Source organism: Corvus brachyrhynchos, unplaced genomic scaffold (genome assembly GCF_000691975.1).
Source record: "Corvus brachyrhynchos isolate BGI_N302 unplaced genomic scaffold, ASM69197v1 scaffold239, whole genome shotgun sequence".
Classification (NCBI taxonomy): Eukaryota; Metazoa; Chordata; class Aves; order Passeriformes; family Corvidae; genus Corvus; species Corvus brachyrhynchos.
In genome coordinates this window covers 6,141,961-6,166,241 of record NW_008246057.1, presented here as the reverse complement: position 1 = coordinate 6,166,241, position 24,281 = coordinate 6,141,961, and the positions used below count along the sequence as shown (strand labels likewise).

General features: G+C 37.0%; 1 protein-coding gene across 13 annotated transcripts in view; it reads right to left on the bottom strand.

The window, feature by feature from the left end:
* Positions 1–24,281, bottom strand: part of FAM19A5 (family with sequence similarity 19 member A5, C-C motif chemokine like) — a 524,445-nt gene that overhangs the window by 363,400 nt on the left and 136,764 nt on the right. The window lies entirely within an intron of this gene.

Below are 24,281 nucleotides of genomic sequence, written 5' to 3'. Positions count from 1 at the left end.
GGGGGCAGAGGGAGAAAAGAAAGCATATGAATTAGATGTGTAGAGTTCCAAACCCACACATTTAAAATGTATCTCAGTATAGTTCAGTAATGAGCAGAAATGACATAAAACATGAGAAAGCACTGACTTTACCATTGTTGATTTCAGAGTAGAAGCACTTTAAAGGTTATTTGAGCCCAAGTATTATACAGCCTGATCTAAAAGAGATGAAACAGTATCTCAGCAAGGACATTTTGTACAATTGCAGTCCTTGGTGCTTATCTTCCTTGGTCTATAACTCAGCTGGAGGCTAGCAGAAATAAACAATGCTTTATAGAGAAATAGTAAATCAAAAATCCATCATTTCTAAAAGGTAAGTTTCTCCATATGTTATTATTCTTCTGAATTACTGAAACCACCATAAAACTCATTTTGTCATATTAATGATTTCTATGTTTTTCTGCATTATATATTCAGCTTGAAAACTAAGGCTTAGCTAGCCATTTTCTTTTTATTTTATGTTAGTTTTTATCACACATTAGTCATTTTTAACAGGTGAAATTTTAAAACAAACTAAAATATATTCCTCAGTTATAACTGATATTGAGTAATCCTTTGATACACAGAAACTCCTTACTGACATCTGACTTGAGGTGATGGGCATTCCTTAACAGCTTCACTAACAACTGTGATTATTCCAAACAGCTCTTGATCTGCTCTCCAAGAAAAGAGACCTAGCTGTGACTGCAGACTGAAAGCTTCTGTATTCTCACAGCTATTTGCTGTACTTATTAAGAAGACACGTCAGGCTGCTCACCATGTGTTGTCTGGTGAAAGTTAGCTAATAGAAACTATGCGTAAGAGAGCCAAGAATAGTCCTGTTTTCAGTCATGATTAAAGTCACTGATACTTCACCCAGAGATCATTCCATTCAAATATGACTTTCTCCATGTAGAGAAATCCCAATATTTCATGACAAATACAACAGGTGCATAAACCCATTTAAAAGCAAAGCATGTCTGTAACAGTCTATTTTAAACATCAGAGCTTGTGCTTTGTTTATTGTAACGTGCGTGTTTTCCACCTGAACTGTTACCAGAAGACTGCAACTCCTAACTCAAGGAAACAAGATTGCTGAAAAAATAGGTTTGAAATATAAGAATTTGCTTAGTTTACCCAAAATGAGCAGCATTAGTATTTAAAAAGGAATATAAAATCTTATTATTTTCACTTCCTTCAACATCTGCTTGGGCTCCAAGACAAATACTAAACTATGCTAAATATCTCTCTAATAGTAGCAGGTTTTGTCATTAACAGGCAATTTCTTCTCACTGACTTTGAGACAGAGCAAAGTTCTAAGTAAAATATTCTAATTATTAGAATTATACAAAGATAGCTTCCATTTATGAAAGTTAAATCATTTAGCAACTTGTATATGGTTAATGAAGCATAATAAATATTAAACTAATGACATTGTAAGCCCACAGAAGATAATAGGCCAAAGCATTTCATAGCTATCATTTGCTATAAAGATAAGTCTAAATTTTCACAAGTGTAGTCAACTCCCTGAGCAGATATGAGGGATTTATTATTATTATTATTATTATTATTATTATTACTATTATTACTATCATTACTACCATTACTATCATTATTATTATTATAGCTAGTGGGTGTTTTTCTCAATTTTTTTTATTTTGTTACACAGCAATGTTTAGACACCCTATATAGCTAGACATATGAAAGGAAAAATGTAAGATTAATAAAATGCATTATAAAATTTGATGATAAAATCAGATCAAAAGATCTGTTTACAGAAGATGATGAACAAAATGAGAATGTTTGCAGAAAACATATATTAGTCAGCTCTCAATTTTCCTTTCAATCTTTTGGTGAAGCTAAGGCATTTTCAACTGAAATTAATAACATGTTTTATCAGGGTTGGACATTATTTTATACACAGCAGGAACCATCACCTGTCTACCTAAAAATTAAGTATTTCAGCATGAACTCAAACACTAGAAGCTTTCCTTCCTCTTTTCTCCCCTCCTCAAAGCCAGTCAGCCAGGAAACACAACGGTGTTCAGCCACTTAGGGGAGCAGATCCCTTGTCTTTGCTATCTCTATCTGCCAAAGGACACAGAAATTCTGCACCAGGTAAGAAACAAAATACCCACCCCAATTGAAGACACTGTGTTCCTGTCAATGCAGAAACTGGATCTTTGTTCCTTGTGAGGAAGCAGAAGTCACGTCCTCCAAGAATCTACGCCCTTCCTAGCAGCAAGAGGACAGCGTGCAGCTCTGGCAGCATCACAGCAGTCCTGGCTGCCCCCAAAAGGCCCAGTTCCAGCTCCAGCCCCAGCCCAGCAGCTGCGGAGATGCAGCTTCCAGCCTGGAAGGGACAGGTCTGCAGCAGCTGAGGAGCAGGAGTCAAAGCCAGAGCCCTTGTGGCCCAGTGGAAACAGACTCCAGAAGTGCTTGGAGTAATCAGATCAGGCAATTCCTTGTCAGTGAAATGTTACTGTTCATGGGGCAAAATTCATGACAGTGTCACAATTTTAATAAAGTTGGCACATGCTTAAAGTCCTGATCTGGGAAAAGTCACTTCTTTTCTGACTCAGATTATGAGACCAATAATGTAGCTCATGTTATATATTAATGTTCCTCCATGTGCTCTGCATCCAATCAGTCACATAATAATAGAAAAACTCAAGTAATCTTTTCTTATGCTATATATCATTACACATCAAGAAGAATTAATATTTGAGATGTATCCTAACATTGAAAGGTTTTCAGAATGGATAAAGCTTAGAAAACAAAATTCAAGAAACTTTTCAGTAAGAAGATGACTAAAGAAAAATGTAGAAATATTCCTTATGTTTATATATGTATAAAAATACAGGTATATAGATATGATTTTTATACATTACTCTGTGTGTATATATATTTATTAATCCTATACCTTATAATTATATGACTGATTGATGGCTTTATAGTATATCATAATAATAATTTTGGGGTTTATATAGATGTGATTTTTCAATGATTGTGTGTCTGTTTCAAAAGAAAAGCAAAAACATCCTCTTTCTGGAATTCTAACATCTTATTAAAAGTTTCTGTTCCATGGATGTTTCAATTTTTTTTCCCCAAGAGTTATTAAAGTTTCCCCTTCCCAAATATTCTGTTTATTAGATGGGGAGAAATCTTGTCAGGAATTACTGTGCAAAATCTCACTTCAAATCATCCAGTGGCACACTGAGCATCATTCCATCCACCAATATAGAAAGGAACCTTATCACAACATCCAGTAATTAAAATAACAGGATCCATGCCAAATTAGTTTGCCCAGATCCTGAAAGATATATAAATAGACACACATATACACATATATTCATGCAGATTATATTATGTGCACTCCCTTCTAACACACAGAATCAGTTTGGACATCTCTAAATACTCTAGAGAACTTCACTTTAGATTGTACTTACTGTTTTTCAAACCAGTAAGAAAAACAGAAAATTAATGAAATTCCTTTGTATTCACTGAAATTTGTATACAAGCTCTAGATCCCCCCTGATCAGGGGGACCTTGGTCCAACAAATGTGTTCTACTACTGACTTTGAGTACCAAGATTGTGCTTTATAAACACTCCACTGAAGTCTGTGACTCACAAGAAAATACTGTGTTTAAGGGACAAATTTTGTAGTCAGAACCTAAATAATCTACTAAATTCAAGGTTGATTTTGAGCAAAAATAATTGTGTCCTTGTATGTTTATTTCTTTTTTTTTTCTTGGGGAGGGGAAATGAAATAGCTGAAACTGTTGATATAAGTAGACCCTGGAGAAATGGTTTCCTCAATAACAAAGCTTCCTTCATGCATGGTAATCTTTGGCTCTTAGGAGCAGATTGTGAATCTGTGATCTACACAGACTGACAGATTTTCTACAGCATCAAAAATCTGCTGGATGCAGCAGATCTATGATGGGATGCAGCCAGGAAGTGTTTTCTATCCCAGGCTTAGAGAATACAAGGCCTAAACAAGGAAATGTTTTTACTTGCCACAATCAGGAATAACATGCAGTCATAACACATCTAGGGAGACAGCCAGTGTATGCTGTGCTCCAGCTATTTCCCTGGCATCTCCTTTACACGAGTAGTAGCAGAGAAGGAGGACTAGCATTGACCAACTATAACTCTACTTCCACTAGAGAAATTAAAATAGGGAGCTGCCCTGCATGGCTCATCTTCTCTGAACGGGAGATGTTCTAGTGGGAACTTTCATTCACCCTGCCAATCCTGTGATGAACTGGCTGAAACAGCTTCCCTAAATGTCTTGCATGATACAGTCCGGTGTTCTTTAGCAGTACAGATATGAGCACTTCAGAAAGGAAAACAAGAGTCATCTCATAGATTTGCAGTGGCAACCTCTCGAGCTAAAAAACAAGTATGCCACTCTCTGACATCAGACATACAAAGTCAGGCAGGCTCTGCCAGAAAAGAAGAAAGGAAGTCAAATAGCAAAAAAAAGTCCTTTTTCAAAATCATATGAGCCTGAAAAGAACTTTTTTGGTTCCTCTGGTCACTGGACAACATCCAGAATAAAATAGATAGCTGTTTACAGTAATGCAGCAACTCTTGAAAGCCTAAGACCCTCCTCTCCTCTCGATCAAAACTCTCGTTATGCTCTGCCCCTTCCATGAGGATACTTATTCTTTTCGTAATGCTGCCAACAGTTACAAGATGTTCCATTCTTGGCTCTACAGCAAATATATTCACTTATTAATCAAAGGGAACAGTCTCCTTAACAGTCTGCTTTTCAGATCTACTGATTCTCGAACCAAAAAGATAAGGAGGGAAAAAAACTTCCAAGGAAGCTGTCAGAAGCCAGAAAGTAAGGAGTCACAAAAATGTTCAATAGGTTGCACTAATACTCTGAAAGTTTCCTGTTTGATGCGTGTGGATATGGTTTCCTCAGATTGAATTCCCTTTGATCTCTAAAATAAAAAAAAATGACTCAGAATATTAGTCCTTCTGATGCAGAAATGTCAGGAGGAGTAGGAGAGGGAGGAGGAGTAAAACTGACTCATCTTGAGAGTCAGATTCAACAAACTCTAAGAGATATTATCCATGAAGAAATCACTAATAAAATATACGAACAATAGATTATGCTGCATGATGAACAAGGAATCAGAACTAGACTGGATGCAAGCATCTGTCTATGGTACTAAGGGAGGTCATTTTGATGTGCTTAGAAGTGATCCAGGTAATATAGCTTTCCATCTCCGATAGTCAGATCAGATGGTAGGATTACAGTACATATTCAATACATGAAAGGAAAAAAGGGAGTCCATTAAAAATTATTATTTATATTCCTAAAGAAAGGAAGGAAAGAAGGGGCGGGAGGAATGTAGAAAGTTTACTAGTCAGAAGAAAAACAGGCAAAAAAACCCAAACCCTATTCTGCCCACCAACTGCTTAGACTGAGATAAAACATCAATCAAAAAAAAGTCTAAGTGAATTTTAATGCCTGTTGGCCTACCACACCAGTAAAGGACTCTTTCCTGTAATAGCTACAGAGAAAATCAGAATAATGATCACATTTAAATAATGATCAAATTTAAATTAATTAAAAAACTTTGAAGCTCCTAGAGATCCCTAATGACCAAACTTTTGCTCAAGATCATTTTGCTTTTTGATCAAGGGCACAGTCTATTTGCAAACTATGTGATGCTCAGAAGCTTCATATTCACTCAGAGCAGACTGGTGCAAAAGACACAGATGCATAAAAAACTGAAGTCCCAAGGGGTTCTCTGACCAGGGACACCCTGAAAGAATACTTTGCCTTTCTGAACCCAGGAGATATTTGCCCATGAAGTGACTGGAAAAGCAACTACATTAGGAAGAGGCATTATTCCTTCATGTCTGATTCCAAATCCTTTAGAGCTGCCCTCATAAAAAAACAAAAAACAAAGAAAGAAAAAAAATTGTAGACAAATAAAAAAAGAAACAGAGCAGGAAAAGAAAATCACTTAATGAATAACAAACAGAAGCTTCTAATAACAGAAGAAAAAAATGCATTGGTCATGTTTTGTTTCAAATGTGTTTGAAACATCTGTATTGCACCTCACATACAAATGTCTTTTTTTCTTTTAATCTTCTCATTAAGTTTGTCTCCTAAAACTAGGCATGCTTTTCACTTAATTCAAATAAAGTAGTTTAATTACTTCTGCTGTCACTAATTTATAGCCTGTAGATTCTTGCTAATTAAGAACCCTAATCACTGTTTCAATCTTCTCCATCATACCTCCATCAGCTGGTGTGATTCATACCTGCTGATTCCCTTAGGCACTAAAGCCATATATCAGAAAGACATTTCCTAGGATAAAAGTAAACTTTTTAAGTATTTAAGAGTTAAATCAAGGAGACTTATATCCCAAAATTTTATCCTTAGAAATTTTAAACAAAACATCACAAATCCTGTATTCTACAGAAAGTCAGTGCTCTGAAAAAGTCTGCAATTCAACTTTAAAAGACTTATGTGATTTCAACTGTTTTGCATTGATTTGCTACTTCTTCCTTGAAAATGAAAGGACAAGGATAGCAAAAGTCATGACTATCAAGAACACCAATACCAAAACCCAAGAATACCAATTCTTACTCACTAATTTAAACTAAGGAAAAAATTAGCAATGGGAAAACAAAATTAATTTCAGAACAGATTTTTTTTTTTTTTTGCTATTTATTTATTCTGTTTGTTAGCTCCTCTAAATTTCCACACTCACATAGTCCTGTTCAGGAGAATTTAGGGATTTTTCAAATATTGCTATCATAAGACTTAGTCCTGCAGTAGTTTAATGCATATTCATTTAAGCTTTGTATGGATAATACTGTACTCCTGGACCAGAATGTACTGCAATCAATCCTTTGTAGTTAAGTATCCAATTTTTCACAAGCATAACCACTATGAGAAAAGAAAAAAAATCAGTAATAATAGAAATATACTATAATCGATATAATTTTTAAAATAAAAATACACGATATCCTAAAAGAGGACAACACCACATTCTTTTGATGATGGTGAATCCTTACAATGTTATTCTCAGGGTTGTTTGGGGGGGGCAGCGGGTTGTGCAATAAAGCATTTTTAATTCTTCCATGCCTTTTTATTTTACTTTAAATAAATTATAATATACAGTCTTTCCTATCCATAAGGAATTTGAAACAAATGGAGGGATGGCTTAAAACAGGTGGGACAGATTTAATACACCTAGATGGAATTTCTATTCTTACCAAGCAAAAGAATAGAAACTTCTCCAGCACAAAGTATGCTGGAATAGGCCAAAACTAACAGAAAATCCTTTTTATATTTGCCAGTCTTGGTTTGATAAAAATATTATTTTTTTAAAGCTAATTATTTTTATAAAACCACAGCTATGAAAATGTAAAATGAAAACATTTAACTGTTAATAAGCACAGTAAATCTAAATTGGATGTATGGAAATAAGGCTTAGTTTGCTTAATTATAGCTAAAAGATCTACTGGCAATTTTCAGTTATGTTATAATTTCTTATATGACAAAATTTTAAAGGATCAAATAATAAAACCTAGATCTTCACATGTGTTACAACAGCACTTCCATAACACTCACACTGAAAACACACTGAAATAAGAGATACCCCCATTTAAATAAATGCTATTACACTTGGTAGAACTTTACTTTTCTCATTTACTAAATTTACATAATTCTACGCTACCACATGTGGGTGGAGTAGGAGTTCAAAACAAATGAGTCAATATTTTTCTTCAGGAAAAATACCATTAGCAGAGCATTCATGAGCAATCATATAATCACAGGCAAGTGTCCCAGACCCATAATATATGACGACAAACACACTTCAAAGAAATATCTCAGACACAGAAAATGCTCACAGTATGGAAAAGCCAAGTTGTTACTCCAAGAACAATGAACTTAAGCTTGACAATTTTCCTGCATCCAGTTATAACAGAGTCTCCCCTCAGCTGTAAAATGAGTTTATTAACATTCCTATTCTGCCAATTTCTACATCATTTGCCTAGTCATACTTGAAGCTTTTCAGTGCAAGAACTTTATCTTATGCTTTTAGCTAAGAGCTACCTCAATGGGTCCCTTTATATTCTGTCGAAGAACAGAAAAGGTACACTAAAAACACAAATTCCCATTGTAATTCATTGTAAGAGTTCGTACTCTAGAACTGAGCAAGTTAAATGACCAAAGCTACTATTTATTTTTTACCATTTCTTGTATGCAGGAATTTATGCATAATACCCATAGAAAAGACTAGTTTAAAGAGATTATTTTATTCTGTAAAAATTTACAGAAATCCAATCCACTATAAAATTTCTAGCTCATGTTTTACATGAAAAATTTGGAGAACATCTTTCTGTCAAAATTATTGAGAACATTTTGTAGTAAATTGCCCTGCTGTCTGACAGAAAGCATGTATAACTGCAGCCAGAATGATCACTGTACCGAGTTCAATACAGAGTCAGCAGTGATTTGTTTCAGTGAAGATATTTTACTACCACCTTTTAAACAACAAAGTTTTTGTGCCAAGTAAGAAACACTCTAAAATGGTGAAAGTCTGGATACGAGCAGTCAAGTAAGGGCTTATTCCTGCAATGGAAACCACAGATCTTTGTCAAATGTCACTTCTCTTTGTCATCCTTTACTTATCCCTTATCCCTGTACACCTCTGCAGCCCTGTAGCCCAGAAAACACCATATTCTGCTGCTAGTAACAAGCCACACTGTCTTTGAAACAACCTTTGCACGGCATTGGGACTGACACCTGTCAGACTTGTTTTGACTGGGCTTGTCTTGGTCTGCCTGGAGCTTTGCTGTAACTTTTATTGGTGGAAACAGAAATTTTCTAAGGTTCAGGTGGCTACAGCCTGATTTGTATTTGAATAATTTTGTGGTATAATCATAATTTTTACAGTCAGTAAACAAGTCATTTTCTGAAGACAGAAATATTAGGCCTAGTGTAATGGTGTAACATAGAGGAACAGAGGCATGATATGATAACAGAGGTCTCGATAGGACATAGAATGCGGTGTAGTGAGGTGAAAGCATGAGACAATAAGAAAGTGGATCCTTTAAGATCCCATGGCCATAAAAAACCCATAAAAATAGTGAGTTAAAGGAATACAGACCTGGAAACTGGGCAAAACCAGATGCTAGTGTAACAATAAGCATTGAGAACAGTACCTACCAGTGTGTTAAGACACTGTAATAGATTTGATTGCAATGTGAACTTGCAGACTGAAGAGTTAAACCAAGGCATGACACGGAACATGCAGTAATAGTCCCAAGTGAGCACTAGAGTGAGGAAGAAGAAACCATCAATATCAGTATCAGCCCTCTTGGCAGAGGACAAAGGAACCCCAGCACAGACATCACACTCTCTCAGCAAAGTACTCGTGGTAGTGGTGCTTCACCAATAGGCTTAGGATACAGAAAAGTATGGGAAGAATGAATGTGACACCATTGAAATTAGTAGATAGTAGGAAGTCTATGTACAATAAGTGCATGTTTTTTTCCCCTTTACTAGTATTGTTTCCCTTATTTTCTTCTCTCTTTTTTCTGTAATAAATAGATCTGGACTAAAGAAGAACACTTTGATTAGATGATAAGATTTAAAATACACTAAATTCTTTAATTTTCACATAATATGTGTTCTTCTGGGCAATAACAAGACAAGGAGTACAACACCTTCCCAAACTTATATTCTGACTTTGTTCACATGACTGAAAGTCTCCCCTTTTTCATCAATGTATTTCATTGTGTTTTTCAGTGTCCAAGGTCCTGATCCCTAAATTACTCCAAAAATATCAAACTCAGATTTGGAAGCCAGTTGACCCCAAACAACCGACCAGCATATCCAACTAGTTGAATTCGGGTTGTTCTGGCTTCCTTTACTCCTGATATAGTGACATGCTAGTCCTACTAAACTCAAACCAAATTTCTTATTGACCCTTTCAGTGTAGACTCAGTCTCTTTCTTGTCAAACCTAATGTTCATTAATATGTAATTGTTATCCTTTTTTTTAGACAACAGGTAATCTCTCTCCCAAACAACCCAGTTCCTTGCTCATATGTTAGTCTCATGTTGGAAACCATAAAATTTGACATGGAACATCACTCAGAGTCTTTCAGGAACAGACATGTTTGCCACCCACTGCTGTGAATCATAACGTCATGATTACAAAGAAGTGCTGAAGATGTGGGATGTCTCTTTACAGTAGGGAAAATAGAATATTTTCAATTGCCCCTCACATTACTTTTATTAGAAGTTAGTTTTGAGAAATTTCCACACAAAAGGATGTCCTTATTACTGTAAATCACAATTCTAACTTGTTACACCTTTGCTTAAATTTCAACTTCTGACCTACCATTCATGTCACTGTCCTTTTTGCTAGGCTCATGTCAAAAGCAATAACTGTTGTCTCAGGACACAGTATTAAAAGAAAAAGTATTTTTTTAAAAGTAAAAATTAAATATGACCACAACACATGACAATCAGGAAGAGATCAGATTATTATGAAACAAATCACCTGTAAACTTTGTTCTATATTTTCATATTGTTTGAAGAAAAGATGCTGAAACATAGTTGCTTGATTTCCAGGGATACTCTCACAACTCAAAGACAAATCACTCAAGCCAAAACTATGAGTCTACACAGCCTTCAAAGAGGAGACAATTGACTTCAGTGTCTGTTCCTGGATATAAGTAATCAGATACAAGTACTCCTATCTTTTGCCTACTGCAGACCAGTGAATGTAATTTTTGCTGTTCCTAGATGTGTCACAGGCCCTTCCCTGAGCTGAGAGCTCCAGTCTCAGGGCTGGCCTGGGCTTGCCTTGGCCAGAGCTGGGCTGGACTGGTTTCAGCTCTGCCTCGGGGCCAAGTGCCTGTGCCTCCACTGCCTGAGCTGAAATGTGCCAGAGCCTCCATGGGAAGGGTCTGGAAACAGAGTTTCTTAGTTGCTGTCTAAGAAACAGGAGTCCATGGGAAGGCTGAGCATAGGGAGGGGGCTTCGGGGCCGTGTTCACGCTCCTTTGGGAGCAGCCAGCCAGCAGCAGCATGGGAAGGGTGTTGACATAAGCAGGATCAGGCTGCACTTCTGTGAAGGAAGGAGATCAACCAACATCGACATAGAAATCCCCCCAGCAAAGAGGAGTGTCCTGAAGTCTCCCCGTGACTCCTCCCACCACCCATCTGCCTAAGGAAAACTGACATGATCACCACAGAGTGTTGTTGGAAAGGCGAGCACAGCACCTGAGAAAAAGGCCAAAATTTGCAACATTTCCCATGTAACAATTTTAAAGAGTATTCTGATTAAAAATACTTTGCTTGTATTTTTGAATCTGCTTGTTGTCATTTTGATTAAGTAGCTAAGATTTAAATAGAGCAGTAGTAAATTCTTGGGACCATGCTAAAGTATGTTTCCTTATGCCCAGAATAACATTTTGACTGTAAGATGTCATCATTTATTTTTGGTACAATAGAAAAAAAATCTCAGATGAAATACTTAACACTTATAATTAACTATCCCGCCGCCGGAGGGTCTGCTTCTGATCACCCTTCTCCCTTATCTGGTTCAAAACCCAGAGCCTCTCTCTGGTCGTGAGTGTTCACCCCTCTGCCTTATGCCAATCAGAGGTTTTGGAACCACACACCCCAAAACTCACTTCCTCCCCTTGGGGGTGCAAACCCTGCCACAGAAAAGCATCCCAGCTCCTCCACACATGGCGAGTGCTTTGAGTCATTAACATTGCCATTGCAGCCTCCCACAGTAGGAAATAGCAATTAAAAAGCCCTGCTGGGTTAAGATACTGCCTATTTAGAATAAAAAGGAAGTCCTAAGTTAGAATAACAGCAGCATCAGTAACAAACTTCTACAAGACCACACACAAGCAGTACGAAATGTAACAAAATGAGTTTGGGAAAGCTTTTAATGAATCCATGCTCTCAGCAAAGCATTCAATTTCTGTGAGCACAGAAACACTTTTCATTTAACCTTCATGGAGTAATGTTCTCTAGTTGACAGTGAGAGGGGAGGAATGGCCAAGAATTCTCATATTTCTGGTGAAACTACGCGGACCTTACATCCATAATAAAGTACTAGATATAGTCATGTCCCTGAACACCAGGTTCTAGCATGCAGAATCTACTGTGGCACATTGACCACATCTGTACAGAACTGCCATGTGTAACTAATTCTAATTTAGAATGTATAAATGAAAAGTGACAGAAAAACCTGTGGATGTTAAACCTGCATATGCTAAAGACATGAGTACATATAAATAATTAAAATCTAGCCTTGCTGTTAGACACCTGTTTCTTGAAGCATATTAAAAATTAAAGGAATACTATGGATGACAGAAGGAAATTGCATGTTTGCATAAGAGCCATATGACAGTAACAGGAAAGCAAATGAGTTTTCAATTCCAATGGGCTGCACTTAGTTTAGCCAAAAGGTGTTTTTTGTAATTTAGTGGAGTGTACTAATTTTCCTTTGGGCTGCTTTTTCATAACTTTGAATATTGACCCTCTGGACTAGCTAATTATCTACTTATCTCTCATTTAAGTAGCTACGAAAGTTACTATCAAAATAGTTTTATTTTCATGCTGTGGAAAATATGTATAGTATTTGTTTTAACAGAGTAATATTACTATTCTATATGTATAAACCCTGGAATGTAAATATTAAGATTTCTATTAACTGAAATGACTAATCAGTAGGAAAATACACAATGATGCAAACTCTATATGTGTCCCACCTACTCACAGATATGAATTCTCCAAACTCTCATCAGAACTAATCCCTGGACAACCTCTTTGTTTATGTAATGATTGATACATTGCATACGCACTGAAGGATCGGGGACCAAAGCTGATTTCAGTCTCTTCAAAAGAGTGCTTGAATCACTAGTCTGAGATCTAGTGACCCTTATGCACTTCCTTTGTTTCAAAAATCCCTCAGTCCCTGGTTCCACTGGGGTTCAGTTTTGACAGGCACAAGGGGTGCCGTTAGGGGCTTAGTGACTCCTTCAAAGGCTGAGAAGTGTGAACAGCACTAAGCTTGTGTGCAGAGAGACAGAAACCCTTCCTCCAGGGGCTACTGAAAGGTCTGCTCAGAAAGTACTCCAGCAGACACATTTAAAAAACAAAGAGAGGTCCCTGACATACAGCCTAGGCCCACTATTCTCTTTTGGTCATCTCTGCTGAGGCTTGATCAATTTACATATCCACTTAGTCACTTTTATCAACAAGTGTACAGAAGCCCTAGTAGCTCACATAAATTAGCTGACGCCTTCTCTGTAGGTGATAAAGCCTGAAGAGTGTCTTGTTCTTTCTTTTTCCAACTCGTCTTCATGTTGTTCCCAGATCTTATTTAATTTGCCAGCACTGAAAACTTACCAGATATTTAGGGTAGGATTAAATTTATGGATTAAGATGGCCAAATCCAGGTTTGTATTTTAAAACAGTTCCAAAGACATGCAGAGAGCTACACGTCAGTACATACTAAGCAGAATGGCAACCTCCACCAAAGAATAAAGAGTAAAGCTAAGAGCAAAGTTTCCATAAATGAGAGCCCCAATCATTATGCCTGAAATCTCTATTCCGTTTTGAGCTGTGAATGAGAGGAAGAGTACAGGGAGTTCAGCTAAGGCGCTGTTCCTCAGATCTCCCTTACATGCACCTAACTCTGCATATCTCACCTAAATGTTTTCATTTCCACAGGAGTAAGGGAACATTCCACTTCTTCTACAGACATTACACATCACTAGAAGAGAAGGATGTAAGAGGTCTCCAAATACTTCATTTAAACATAACTTTTACCATTGCTTTTTCCCCCTTGAATCTTCTTGCTTTATAAATAACTCCAGTTACTACACAGAAATGCCAGTAGCATGTGTGAATCTTGCAGGTTTCAGTTTTGAAGAGAGATTGCAAACTAACAAAGAAAAAACAAAAATGAAACTAAGGCAGTAATTTCACTCCTGTGCACATTGGCAAAGATACGAGGCATAACATTAGCACAGGATCTGCATATCTTCAAGCTTGAGAAGACACACTGGTAAATGTTCATATACATTTCCTATCTTAAACTACAACAGAAGCTCAAGGATATTTATTTATTGAACCTAAATGTTCAAGTCCCTAGAAACGGCAATTCCCAGTTTAACAAAAACTAATACCTACCTTAATTGAAGTCTTTGTTAGAGGTTTTTATGCAAAGTAAAAAGTTGTCTAATTTCTAAAAAAAAAAAAAAAAATCTGCTGCCTCTTGTGTCTTTTTTGAACTGCAAAGAAGGCAAAAGCAGCAGAAATACATCCTTGAGACATCCTTCTAGACTTTTTTAGATCTTTGGCACAAGCACCAGACAAAGTTTGCAGTCAGGAAATGTCAGCGGTATCTGATTATCACCTCCCACTGCCACATGTATTGTTACTTGTCTTTTTGCTGAGCCAAGTAGGAAATGCAAATATTTATTTTTATCTAAAAAACCCATGATATGCAATTTTTCTTTTTATTTCTATGCAATGAACTAATGATTTCTAAAAGGGTAATTTAACACAAAGAGATAGTTTACCATGATGGCCCACTGAATTTCTCTACTTCTTATGAGCCAAAGAAAGAAAATAACATAAAGAGTTTTCTATTATTCATAGCATTGCTACAGCCAGTTGTTTGCTTTACTAGATTCCACCTCTTTCAAAAAATTGCAAGATGCAACAAATTTCCTGGTCTCAAAATGGGAACAGAACCTCATAGCTATATCAGCTTCTTCTGAAATAGATACACTGCATAAAAAGATCAGTGAAAATTATAAATCAAATCATATCTTTAGAGGGATGGTCAGAGAGGGAACCCTGAAATTCTAACAGAGAACTTCTTAAAACTTTCAGTGTAGTCTCTATTTTCCATGATTTCTTAGGATTTCCTTGCATAGTATGAACTGCCCTCCTACTGGCAATATAAAAAATAACCATTTTATGTGCTTTTTATATGCCCTGTGTTAGCAAGGAACAGATATAATAAGTTACTGAATATTCTGACAAGCCCTCAGGAATGTATTCTGACTTTATAAATGCATGTTTGATTTTGGCAATGTAACGCTTATGCAATTAAGATAAATGAGATAATCATGCACTTAGAACATATCACACTGAAACTTTAATTGTAGATATCACACAACCCAATAACAAGTTCCTGGTCCAAATGGAGCATACTAATAGATGCATAAGAAAGTTCCCAAAAACTCAGTAGTAGTGCAGTCATGTGAACAGCAACATTGCAGCTCTTTATTGGTTTCACACTGTGAAAGCCACTAACTTTCAATTTTGTGATGTTATTCAACACAATTTGATCAGCTATTTTATGCCACTGTGGATAACAACAACAAAAGATATAAGAGAAGTAATAAAATAAGAATTTGTTAAAAGTCAACCCCCTTGTTCCATCATAGAGATGATAGGCTGAAAAAGAGGCAGTAAGTTAGATTCAGAATTGTCAGGCTAATAAAAGAAATTCATTTTGCTCTGTTTATGCCAATGAGAGCAAAAGAAAGAAAGAATTAAACAAGTCAGCGTGGTTTTTAGTAGTTGAAAAAATACATAGTTCCATAAAGAAAAAAGTCAAAGAATAAATGCTACTTCTAAATAATCATCTCTACGTATTTCTTCACTTGTGGTTCCTTGAGTTTGATTCTGAGGATGTTCCATGCTGAAATAAGAATAACCCAATGGTGCAACCTATAGGGGATTTCCTTGTTTTGTAGTTTCTGCTATTGATTAATATTTTTTAATTTTTTTAATAAAACTAAAGTTTCTTTGGTTTTGTATAGCCTTTAGATATGCACTAAACCAAATACACATAAGACAGAATTTCCATCTCTTTTGACTGCATATTTACAAATCTTTCAAAGATCTGGAAAACACACAGGAAAATGTTTTTTGATTTTGTTTTTCAGCAGATAACAAAAAAAACACACTAAAGCAAACCAAAACAATCCAAGATCAATAAAATGTTGAAATGTTTCTTTATATAGATACTACTGATAAAATTACAATATTTAATTCCTACAGTTGTGGTCTAACATTATTAGCTAACCAGTCTAAGAATGAGAAATGTCAGAGAGCAACTCTCTTTCCATAAACTACCCTAACATTCAACAAGCAAAAAGTGATTAACAAGACTCTGGTGCTTTATTTAGAACAGTTTAATACAGTGTTCACCACCAAAACCCTTTAAAGATATATTGGGTATCCCACACATTAAAATGTCTCTGAGAGTCCCTTCAGACATTTACAGAAAGTAGCTCTCATAAAACAGCTTCATAGATGAAGAGTTAATTCTTTTCACAAAGAAGGAAACAGTCATAAAATCATATGATACATAAAATCAAATTTCAAATACCTAGGCTAAACTAAAATTAATGATGTTACACTACTAATCACCTCAGAGTAAATGTCAGGAAATATGTATTAAAAATATGTACCCTTACAAAAGTCAATTTATTTCCATCAAATCTACCTACATATACACTCAAACTAGCAAAATAATATTAACTTTCTGATTTTTTTTTCATGTAGAATATATTACATAAATAAATTTGTAAAAGTAAAGTTTTATTGGGCAGTTTTTAAAACAAAACAGAACAAAACAAAACTTTCTGTTGTACAAAGATCCGCAAAAATTCAAAGGTAAGCAGAAACAATCTTGTCAAATCTAAAACAGACTACAGAAATAACAGGTCAGATGCAAAAACTTTGTGAAAAATCCAGTTCATTTCCATGTCATCCTAGAACTCAAACCAAAACAATATATCAATTATCTGTTCAAGGATGTCATTAAATAACAACTCAGCATTCTGCGCATTGTCTTAATGTTAGATGAGTCTTTGTAGAGCTGCAACTTCTTTCAATTTGTCCAGGAACACAGGATAGTTAACAAGATTATTTCAAATTTCTGCAACAGAAGTCATACATCTCATTCAACACCATCCACTGATTTCTGTGTATTCTTATACCATGCTGTATTCTTGTCTCATCAGAATCCAACAATTTTCTGTAATGCATTATCAGAAAGAAAAAAAAGAAAGAAAAAAAGAAGCATGTTCCCAGGTGCCTTACAAGGAAATTTATGAATAATGAGCCTCTAAAAAAATTCAATATTTCTAAACCATATAGACAAACTGATATAAGCTAAGTTTGCCAATGTTGATTTGACCTTCTGTTTCCCTTAGGAATTTATACTCCTTTCAGAGAGAAGCAAATATACGCACTTGGGCTACTCAAAAGGGTCATGTACTTATGTTATGACAGGCATTGATTACAGTATTTTGATAAGTCAGCTAATGAAATAGAACTAGAAACTAGCTTGCAGTGGAAGTCTGCCAAGGCTCTATTTAGAAAACCACATCCAGATAAATCAAAAACTCTTTACAGATTAATGAAAACAAAACAAAACAAAAAATTGGCAATATATTAACTATGTTCAAAACTAAATTTTCCAATTAAATGGAAAGAACTGCACTTTGCTTCTCCACTTATTCTCATTTTATGTTTTAAAAACAACTCCCTTTCTGAAAGGCAAATGGGAGCTAGTAAAATGTCCTTAACAAAAAAAAAAGGAGCACTCTTGGAAACTTCTACCAAGTGCAAACATACCAAGTGCACAACGCCTAACAGAGTTAGACGTCTTCCTGTATTTATGATCCAAATTATCCCAGTCATACCATGACATGGCAAAAAAATAAATGGCAATAAACCACGAGAAGACATTTACATAGAAAAACTAATCCAAGAAGAAATAAAGGCAGCATTCACTGGGTCTAAAGTTTAAGCCCAAATTCAGTATAAAGAAAATTTATTTCTTTGATTTGTTTCTGGAAACAAAGGTCCCAAGCACAATACATCATTTCAAGCCCTGGAACCTTTCATGCCTTTTTGAGTACGGACTCTCCTTCCAGTAGAGAGAAGATACATCTCTAAACCACACAAAACCACCACAATATCCTATATGGATGCAATTTTTTGGTAGATATAGAGTGCTAATTTTATATTATTACTCAAGAGACCAAGGTCCTCTGGACATATTCAAACTGTGAATATCTACAAATGTTGGCAATGCATGCACCCTGATACACACCTACTAATTTAATGAAGAAATTTTTAATGATTCACATGTAAACCCATGTAACTCCAAGAAAATGTAACATACTTTGAAAACTTAACTGCCTCATAAAAAATACTAAATATCAGTTGTAAAGCAGACTGAATTGTACATGAATTATGGTATCTTTTAATTCTTGAGGGCCACAGAAATAAAAGTCTAATACAAAAAGCTTTGCTTAATCAGTCTCAAACAATGGCATAATCTTCCTCTTGCTCTTCTTCAACTCCATTCTTATGCATTAATATCCACTTCACTTCTTTGTTAAGCCCCCCACTGAATACATACTTAGCTCTATGGCCACCACATACACTGGGAAGATGCCTCTGGGAGCACCTTCAGAGGCAACCAAAAAGCCAGTCTTTCTCACTGTTCATACTGCATAGCTGCAGTGCATCTTCAGGAGATTGTCCACGTCCAAGGTTCATCCTTGTTTCCAGCTAACACACCCCTAGAGCCCTGGAGAGAACACCACACAATATGCTCTCCACTACAGCACATGCAATTAATAGCTTTTGTTCTGTACATACCGCTGCATTGATCCAGTAAAAATGTGAATGGAGGCATGGCAGAACCTCCCAGGTAATCAAAGCATGTGAGCAAACACAGCCAGGAAAGCCAATCCTGCGCCAGGTTTCCCACAGGCAATTATTTCAGATGGAGACCCAGGATTACCACAGGTCTACAGGACAGGGAAAGCACCCAAACAGGAAATCAAAGAAGTGCCTTACACTGTCATTAATTAAAATAGTCAAAACAGCAGCAGTGGGAAAGGAGTGGAAGCCTTTGCTTGGAAGGTCCTTGGAAAATGTCAGTTTTGTTAACTGTAATTAAAAGGTAGGTATCTTCTCAGGACAGGATGGGCTGAACGGTTTCTTTTCACAGCAAATCTTCAGCTATCAAAGGCTCAGTTTCTGGGCACCAGTAAGAGCTAAGGATGTGGCTCAAGACCCTCTGGACACTACAATTCACAAGAATTTGGTTGGGCAAGCAACGCCAGCAAAGCAGGTAGGTAATTTCACAATATACATGTTCAATTAATATATTTCCCCGGGAGAAAATAAAAAAGAACTAAAATTCTAGGCAAACCTCAGACAGGTAGAAGACACTGCCAGTGATCAATAAAGTCATGGAGTGAACATGGGATTTGGTCAAGGATGTTTCTGATATGCCTCCAGCAAGGCCGTCATGATTCCTGAGACACCAACCAGGGGAAAAGGTATTATGTAGAGGACGAGCTGTAATGACAATGATAACCATGCAGACACACTGCAGAACTGCTGTGCTACAGACTGGCACAAGCCTGGTTATGGCGAGTTTCCAGAGCACAATTCCTTTTGGCTTCTGGGCTAGAAACAAATGTGCAACTTCCCATATGTCAAGGGCAATTCATCACAAAGAGCCACAAAGGTTATCTTGCACATTTAAAAATTATCAGTCAGTGGGTGGTTATCTCATGTCTGATCCCAAAGGGCTCACCAGAAATATGGAGAGCCTGTAACACAAAGTTTTACAGTGCTGCACAAGATGCTTGAGAGATCAATATGGCTGTGGTGGATTGACCTTGGCTGGATGCCAGGTGCCCACCAAAACCATTCTGTCACTCTCTTTCTCAACTAGACATAGGAGAGAAAATAGAAAAAGGCTCATGGGTTGAGATAAGGATAAGGAGAGATGACTAAGCAGTCACCATCACATGCAAAACAGACTCACCTTGGGGAAAATTAATTGAATTTACTGTCAATCAAATCAGAGGAGGAATTTGAGAAATAAAACTAAATCTTTAAAACATCTTTCCCTCACCCCAGCCTTCTTCCTTGATTTTACTCCCCATTTTCTCTGCTTTCTCCCCCTCAGTGGTGCTGGGGGATAGAAAATGGGAGCTGCTGTCAGTTCATCCCAAATATTCTCTCCTGTACCTTTGTCCTCTGGGAGAGGCCTCTTCACACTCTTCCCCTGCTCCAGTGTGGGATGCTTCCCATGGAAAATAGTTCTCCACAAACTTTTTTAGTGCGTTCCCTTCCCACAGGCTGCAGTTCTGCCCAAACTGCTCAAGCATGAGTCCCTTCCATGGGGCTCTGTCCTTCAGAACGGTCCCTTGTGGGGTCACAAGTCCTGCCAGAAAACCTGCTCCAGTCTGGACTTCTCTCTCCAGACCTTCACAGGTCCTTCCAGGAACCTACTCTAGCACAGGTTTCTCACAGGGCCACAGCTTCCTTTGGGCAGCCACCTGCTATGGCTGCAGGGGAATCTCTGCTCCACTGCCTGTAGCACCTGCCCTCCTCCTTATTCACTGACCTGGGTGTCTGCAGGGCTGTTTCTCTCACATATTCCCACTCTTCTCTTCTCTGCCTGCAATTTACCTCTGTGCAGTAATTTTATTCCCTCCTTAACTATGTCACCCCAGAGGCCCTACCATCATCACTGATGGGCTCAGCCTTGACCAGCAGCAGGTGCATCTTGGAGCCAGCTGGCACTGGCTCCATTGGACACAGGGGAAGCTTCCACCAACTTCTCACAAAAGCCACCCTAGCAGCAACCCCCACGACCAAAACCTTGCCCTGTAAACCCAGTGCAATGACCCATGAGATAAGCTGGGCAAGTAGCAGCACAGACAGACAGCTGGTGGCCCGATTCCTGCTCCATTTCTAGTCCTTTTCTTCCATTGTTAACACCAGATTGGTTTACACTATGATTTTAATAACAAACATTATGCCAAGCTCCAGCAGTAATCAGATCGCCTGAGAACTGTATTACTCAAGGGTTGCACAGAGTAGGTCAAGAGAAAGCCTTATACTAATCTTGTTGGACTGGTGTCATCCCTGAAAGCATCAGTCTGACTTCCAGTAAAGACACATCTGAATCATTCTACAGAACCTATGTATCTGAATGATGAAAAAACACTCCAGGTTGAGACACTATCATTAGCATCACAGACTTTTAGGTTATGCTTTTAAGTAAGCAAAACAAGTAGAGCCACAAATTCTAGGTGAATCTCTAAACCTAGAGATTCTAACTGCGAATTCATTCCTTATGCTCCAGTGCTCCTTAGACTCTCTTTGCTAGATAGCATCTGATAGCATTAATTTCTCTCCTCACAAATCAAAGCAAAAGAGCAAAATCAGAGGCCAACAGTTTCAACAGACCTGTGTTCTGTTTTTAGCTCCACATAGGCCTCCCATGGACAACTAACTTTAAATTACAATTATATTGTAATTTAAGCTTTCAAAGCCTTATAATAAAAAAACGCACACCACCTCAAAAGGTATTGTGATAATTAGTCCATTCATTATAAAGTATTATGAATTTTTCAAAAGAGAAATGCTGCAGAAAGATATTATACTGCTATGAAACCATAACAATCTTGCAGGACAAATGTTGACAAAGGGCAGAGGATTACGACCTTCAAGTAAATAATTTTTTTTTTTTTATCTTGGCATTTTTATGGACCTTATCACTGTAAGGTCTGAACAACTCACAAATACTAATTAACTGAGCCTTTTTAATTATTCTCCCTGCTTACACAAGGGAAACCCTAGACCCAGTCCAATCTAAGTTCTCCTTTAACAGTAGATGAGTCAGAAGAAAGGAAGGACAAAGCACAGTATGTAATGTTGATACTCACTGACCTAATACATTCTTCCAAGAAGGCTGGGCCAAATGGAGCAATCTCTGAATTATCTGAACTCATACACAAGGTCTCATGGTGCCATACGGGAAACATTTATAAGCCCCTCAGCAGTGGGTCTGAATGCTCTATGCTGTGTGCATAACCAATAAGGCTTAAACTGGTAAAACAAGCAACGTTAATATATTCAATGCTCATTCCCTTGAACCAAGACTGTTTCTTGAAACATTTGTAGTAAAGGATCATAGATTAAAAAAACCCAAAACCTATCAACAGATCAAATTATTTCTTGCTAAAAGCAGACTATACCAATCTGTCTGACTCTTCTTGTACATGCTTCACTGAAACTACAAAGTAAGCACTGGTGCAATATCTGTTTCATTAAGCTTCTAAGAAAAATATGTAAGTACATATAATACTAAAAATTATCAGGTGGACCACACAAGGCTTAACATCTCAACCCTTTTGTTCTAGTCTTTGTTCTGGGGGAAAAAAAACCAACAGAGAGATGGAGTGATTTAGCTAATTGAAAAATAGAGATTTTCTATCTACAGCGCAGTTATATACTGAAGAAAAAAAATACAGGCTATTTACTCAGCCAGTCAACATGCATCTTCACTGAAAAGAATCTCAGATCATCTAAAGAACATAACAGGTCTCACCTACTTTTGGTTCTGCTTTGGTTTGGTTTTGCAACGTTTGGATGCTTCAGTCTCTTCCCCATTTTGAACAGCAAGGGACTGATCCTACAAACAGATTACTCATTGCCAAACTGCAGATAATATTTCAACTAGGAATAGGAATGACTGATGAAATAAGAAATGCACTCTTTCGCTTTCTAAACATAGGCTGCTGTCACCTGTCTCTCTGAACACAGGTCCTTTTCTCTGCTCTTTCTGCCCTCTTTTATTCAGATATCAAAGTCAGTAACAGTCTAACTGACCTGCTCATGCCTTAGCTTTGTCTTTCTTTTAGCATGATATGTACAGATATTTTTAGGGCAGAGCCTTTGGTGACAGAAATATTGTTCCTATCAATCTGCAGAGCATAACTAATGTAAAACAACATAATCATGTGAAATAATGTCTGGGAAGGATAGCTATGACAAGCTTGGAATGCAGTATTTACTAGGGGGAAAAAAAAGGAAACATATTACCAATTTTCTAGGTGTATTGTCAGTGTCAAAGCAACACAAAAGTTAAACACAAGCAGAGTTTCTAGATACCAGATACAGCTCAACTAAGCACAGCAGCAGGAACTGAAGGATTGATACATGTCCTTGCAGGAAGAATTTTGAAGTCATTATTGCATGAGAGGACACAATGGCAAGAATTCAGCAGTACCATTGCTAAAAGCTCTGAGAAGTAGAGGGCCTCTTCTTCCTCCCAAGCCTGTGTCCATACATGAAAAATGATTCTTCATGAATCAGAAATACCTGCATGCTGGATGCCTCTGTGCAGTCTTATCAGATACAAATCCCTTCTTTGAGCAACACAAACTGCACCCATTCTCTCAATGAAACTGAAAGGAGTATTTTTACGGAATTGCATGCTCTGGCTTTGGGGTGGGACTGCATGCAATCCTGAAGATACACTCTGCAAGCAGAGCTACCCAAAAGGTAAAATTAAAGGAGTGCTGCAGGACAGCATATGCAGCCCAAACAAGAAGCTTCCCTATACAGGTATGTAATCCTGACAAATGATAAACTGCCCATTTTTCTGCATTTTACTGGCTATTTTCAGCTGGAAGCTGTACAAGGCACTGTCCCTACACCAAACTAGTGCAAAAAAGGGTCTTTGTCCCCATAAGTTCACCAGAGACTGTTTCCTGCAATGGGTAGCTAAGAGAAAGAAAGGATGAGCAATCACCAAATTTTGTACAAAAGTTTCTGCTCCTTAGTAATGACAGTATTTCAGTCATTTGTGATATTACTCCTCCCTTTTTTTTTCAGGTCCAGAAAGTATTCTGTTCCAAATCAAAACCCTATTCTCTAAATCACCCATTTACCTAAAAATCTTCCTTCCATGAAAATCAAACAGTTGTAAAACAAGTTATCTGTTGGTTTAATTTGGTTAGGAAGCATTCTCATCTGGATTTTTTACTGGAAATTGGGGGGTTTTTAAACAATTTTATAGCAGGACTCCCTCAGGTCTTAGAGTGAATACCAGTGGTAAAATAAGAAGGTGAAAACTCTGGCAACACTCCATTCCAACCACTTGCAATGTTATTTCCATCTAATGAAAATATAACTATGATTTCATTTGTAAACAGTGAAATTGTCTATCAGGTCTAGTTTAAAAAGATGGTGACAAACTCTACCTTGCCCTCTCCAATTGGTTGCATTACATTCAATTAATATTCCAGTCCAACATTAACCAATGAGATCTTCCTGATGGGTAGAATCAGTATCTTCCCTATACTTCATGACATTGCATACCCTTGTTTATCTAA